The following is a 5817-nucleotide window of genomic DNA, read 5'->3' as shown; positions in this document are numbered from 1 at the left end:
TTGATGAATGAAAGCTATTTATTTGAAAAATAAAAATTTTGTCTAGTAATGTGTTGTGTGTTTCATACCTTGATTCAAAAAATTGGTCAGAGAAAGATAAGCACATACATACGCAGAGGGCTTGCTTTCATCCATGCCTCCCATCAGCCCACCTTCTAACAGTATGAACTGGCCTGCTTTCAGATAGAACTGGCCGCTCTTCATGTTCCCAGTATGTGGGAAGAGTGGTGTTGCAGGGTGTGAAATATGCTGCCTCTGAACCCAGAAGACTAGCAAGCATGCAAGACACAATGGTTTGTCTTACTTCAGGGAGATGTACTGGCATGCCCCAAATCACTGTGTCTCCTGACTGTTACAGATTCTTGCCCCACCCGTTACAGCACATGTAATTCGTGGATGCCCTGATGAGAGTTTACTAGACAGTTATAAAAGATACGTTTTTAATTATGTTTATGAAAAGGGTGTGCACGTGAGTACAGGTTATCTGTAGAATCCAGAGGAGGGTTTTGCCTGTAACTCCCCAAAACTGGAGTCACAGGCAGTTAGAATCTGCCAGCTATAGGTGCTGGGAAGCAAAGCCAGGTCCTCTACAAGAGTAGTATAAGCTCTTATCCACCCTTCTTTTAAAGACATTTTAGAAGCATGTCTCGGGGCTGGAGCGATGATTCAGAAGTTAAGAGCACTAGTTGCTCTTCCAGAGGTCCTGAGTTCAATTCCCAGCAACTACATGGTGGCTCACAGCCATCTATAATGAGATCTGGTACCCTCTTCTGCTATAAACAGAGACCCTAATAGTCACACAAAAACTATATTAACTACAGCACTGTTTGACTGATGGTCCAGGTGTATATCTAGCTAGCTCTTACATCTTAAATTTACCCATTTTTATATTTTACCGTGAGACTCGTGGTTTGCTACCTCTTGCTTCTTGGGCAGCTACATGGCACTTTCTTGACTCTGCCTACTCTCTCTATATCTGTTTGGATTTTCCACCTGGCTTTATTCTGCCCTGCCATAGGCTGAAGCAGCTTCTTTATATTCAAATGGTAATAAAACATACAGCATACAAAGGGGAATCCCACATCATTCTAGCCTGCAGGCAAACATGCAGGCAGAACACTCTACACATAATAAGTTTAAAAAAGAAGAAGAAGGAGAAGGAGGCATGTCTCACTATGTAGCCCATTCTGGCCGAGAACATGCTTGACCCTGCTGTCTCAGACTTCTTAGTACTAGGGTCACAGGCATTCGCTAGCATGTTAAGTTTATAAATGTTTATCTTATTGGATTAAACTCATCCATATTTTCAATTATGTAATTTTGTTTAGGATGTCTGTGTAATATAAATCTCTTCATTATAACAGAAGCAACAGTATCAATAGCCTCGGGTCAAGACTGTATATTACTGTTTATTGCATATGAATATTTCTGATCCTTTATGAGGTTGGAAAAGCATGCATCAATCAAATAGTTGCATAGCACATAGCTGTATAACTACCTCTAACAAGGATAAAATAGTCAGTACTCCAGCTCCTCACAGGGTTACTTCTTGATTTAATTTGCCTTAATCTGGTCTTATTCTGCAGAACAGATCAAAAATTTCCAGGGGCCAGAGTGATGGATTAAATGGAGATATGATGAGAGTCAGAGAGATTTATACTGAATACCTCCCTGTTTCTGGGCATCTGAAGTGTGGGATTGTGGTGGGCAAATAGTGCCTGTGTGACTAGTCCGCAATAAAACCTTGGCTATTTGAATGCACTTCACTGCTATGCAGTATTTCCTCCATTATCATCACAGTTTGATTCCGCTGGAATTGTGGGTCATGCATTACTACACTGAGGAAGGACTCTTGTAAGTGTCTGATTTCTCCCAAGTTCATGTCATGTGCATTTTCTTCTTGCTGATCTTCGGTTTGTTTCTTTTCCTGTAATAACCACAAAGGCAACTATATGCTGAGTTCTGTGAATCTTTCTAGCGGATCATCAAACCTCGGGTTACCCTGGGAGACTTCAACCCAGCTGTCCCTTCAGAATCGTCTGTCATAGTCTGGATAAAGAAAGCTGGAGGTGAAGTGGTAGAATAGACAATCCATAGAACTATGCATGGTCCTAAAAGAATATGTTCTCTACCTCTGGCATTACTATTCAGCTGTCTCTTATTTTTTTCTAAATGTCTTTCATCCTAAATGTCTTTTAGATGTTCTCCTCTCTATAAGTAAGAGTGTGTGTAATCTTCCATGCCTTGAAATTCAACCAGGTACCTAGAAATCTGTCCAAACACCATTTCTTTTGATTGTCTAGCTCCTTTCACAATCCCTCTCGAAGACAATTTCATTGGTCTAAGCCATTATCTTTTTTTGCGTTTATTTATTTACATAAATAATGGAGGGGGTGTGTGTGTGTGTGTGTGTGTGTGTGTGTGTGTGTGTACAAATGCCACAGAATGCATGTAGTGACTTTCTAGAGTTAGAGTTGTTTTTCCTTCCACATAGGTTTTAGAGATCAAACTCAGACGGTCATGCATGGTCACAGGCATTCTTACCGTCTGAGCTAAAAGCCCTTATTTCTTAACAAAAATATTCCTTAATTTTCCTGTGTCCAGAGGAGTCCTATCTAAATGTCATACGTCAATTACAATAAATGCAAGTGACCTAAGACGGAGTGCCATGGTGTGAGATGTCTATTTTACCTCACCTGCGTAAGGCACCTTCTGATTAGCTTAATAAAGAGTCAAATGGCCAACTGCTAGACAGGAGAGGATAGGTACAGCTTCCAGGGAAAGAGAGGACTAGGGGAAAGGAATCAGAGAGGTGGAGATTTGTCAACCCTGGACAAGCAGGATACAAAACAAGTTAACTATCAAACTTTGCCAAGACAAGTTAGGTAGTCCTTCAAAAGTTCTGCTTCACAGAAAAGTCTGTCAGATATTCTAGGCCTGTAGGCTGAAGATGAATGTCCCAACATTGCAGGGGAAACTTGCGTGACTGTCCAGGAAGCCAGCTGTCTCTGTCATTTCTATAGTTTTGGAAGTTGCTTGTTCTGCACTTCCTGCGCCACCATCAACACACATGTGCCGTGCCAAACCAAAAGTGACCACCAAACTACTTCCTGTCTGTTCCTCAAACCATCTTCCTGGCTCCCTCTTCGCTGTCTATGACTACTTCCTGTCAACCTGTTGTTGGCCCCGCCCCCTTGACATCAGGTTTTTATTTAATGCCATCTCAGGGTTCACAGTGTGATCAGGTATCCTGCAGCTGGCTCTGATACTGCTTCTGTCTAGGTATTAGCTGCCTGTTTCTGTTTTAACATTGCCCCACTGTCTTAGTGGTTAAAAACATGACACAGATTTACAGGGGAAACGAGAATGAAGTGACAGGGCTCTCCCTGGGGAGCTCCAGGGTTGAATTGATGGCCCTTTCTTCCCCAACTTGGAGAGGCTGTCAGCATTGCTTGGCCCATGTGTATCTCTCTAGACTTCTACTGTCATGCTTCTCTGAAGTACTCACATGAAGACTCCAGGATAACCCCCCTTGTAGCAAGATTTTTAAAGGTTTATCTTGCCATGAAAAGAACACATGGTATTTACAAATTCTGACAATTAGAATATTATTTTGTTTCCCAGGGTTCCCATTGATTTTGTGAACCCCTGGACTTTGAGATCATGGTCCTTCCTCCCTCCAGGACTTTTCACTGCTGCTTTTGCACATATGTTGACAGTTCTTGAATATATTTATTCATTTCTCTGTGAAGTTCTCAGTTATTGCTTTATGAGTTTTTAAGCCATGTTAAGTACATAAATATTAGGATTGTTATGTTTTCCTAATTGACTTATTATGAACTTCATTATTCCTATTTATGTGCTTTGCTCTTTTATTAATGTAGTAATTCCAACTTGATTTTATTGGTGTTAATATAGTGTATCTTTTTTAATTAAAAAAATGTATTTTGATCCTCTCTATGTTGTATCTTTTTATATTGTGTTCCTTAATCTATTTATATTTGTGTAAAGTAGTTGCTATATTCAGTATATTTGGGTTTTTAAGCTTATCTGACAACCTCTGCCTCTTAATTTAAATGGGAAGTTTAAACCATTTATGAGATTTACTTTTTTTTGAGATAGTTCTGTCTTACAACGTTGCCCAAGTTGGCCTTTCAACTTTAGAGTACAAATGAATGCCTGTCTCAACCACCTGAGTAGCTGGGACCACAGATGTGTCTTAGTTTGGGTTACTATTGCTGTAATAAAACATTGTGACCAAAGCAACTTAAAGAGGAAAAAGTTTATTTGGCTTACATATCCAGAAGCACAGTCCACTGGGGGAACTCAAACCAGGGAACCTGGAAGCTGACGCTGATAAGAGGCCATGGAGGGGTGCTACTTAGGCGTGTTCCTCATGGCTTGCTCAATTTGCTTTCTTATAGAACTCAAGACCACCATCTCAGGGATACTCCCTTCCACAATGAACTGGGCCTCCCCACATCAATCACTAATTAAGAAAATGCCCTACAAGCTTGCCGGCCTACCATTCAATATTATAAAGGCATTTCTCAGATGGGGTTCCTTCCTCTCACATGACTCTACCCTGTACCAAGTTGACACAAGACTTGGCAACATAAAATGTATTGCACTGTGTAGTCAGACTTTCTTTGTACCACCAGCTCCTGAATAATGACATGGAGACTTTTTATTAATTATGAAAGCTTGGCTTTAGCGTGGGCTTGTTCCAAACTAGCTCTTAAAACTTAAATTAACTTATATTAATTATATTCTGCCTCATAGCTCATTACCTCTCCTCCATAGTGTATGTCCAGCTTGCTCCCTGTCTCACTGGTGAATCTGCTTTTCTGATTCCCTGGTGAATCTCTGCCTCTCTGATTCCCTCATGCTAAACCCTCTCTTTCTCTGGAAGTCCCACCTGTCCTCTCCTACCTAGATATTGGCCATTCAGCTCTTTATTAAACCAATCAGAGGTGCCTTAGGCAAGTGAAGTAAAACAGAGACATCTTCACACAGTGTGATCAAACATCCCCTAACAGTTCCCCCTTTCTATCTAAAAAAGGAAAAGTTTTAATTATAAAATTGTAAAACTATGCAATAAGAACAATTATCAGGTAATAATTATATTCACAATGTCCATTTGTATTTGGCAATTTTGGAAAAGTACTCTAATGTATCCTATCTTGGTGAGTCCAAAGTTTTATATCTAAACCACTTTCTATCATAATTTGAATTATCAACCTAAAAATGTCGTTACAGATCTTAAAACATTTTCTTAGATCAACAGCCTAAGCTTTTATGTCTCTCAACCTTTATAAACTTTGTGTTTTTTGTGATTATCTTTTTGAATTTTGTAACAAAGAAAATGGTAACACTATAACTATCTAGTCTTCAATCTCATCAGAAACCTGAGGAGGATAAGATATTATCTGAGTAAACTCAGGAGCAGATGACAGTTTGTTACCTGAGAAACACACTGGTGTTGATGATGGAACTAGTAGCAACAGAAGAGGAGATACTGAAAAACACATTCAGAAGTTCCACACCTTTTTCAATTATAGGAATTATATGCAGAGACTATGTTAGGCATTGGACAAACAACAAAGACAAGACCTGTTTCTGGTTCTGAAGATAACTGATCAGTGAGAAATTCTAACTCTAAAACTCATGATTCATGGATATCAAGAATGCTATCTCTCAAGAAGATGGCTTAACTAATAATTTCTCCTCACTGTGCATTGCTTTAATGGATACCATCAAATTCAATAGGGTCACACTATAACATTAAGTCACTCATTTGATATAGTTTAAGAAACA

This window comes from Arvicola amphibius, chromosome 1 (genome assembly GCF_903992535.2).
Source record: "Arvicola amphibius chromosome 1, mArvAmp1.2, whole genome shotgun sequence".
In the NCBI taxonomy this organism is placed as follows: Eukaryota; Metazoa; Chordata; class Mammalia; order Rodentia; family Cricetidae; genus Arvicola; species Arvicola amphibius.
This window is presented reverse-complemented; position numbering follows the sequence as displayed.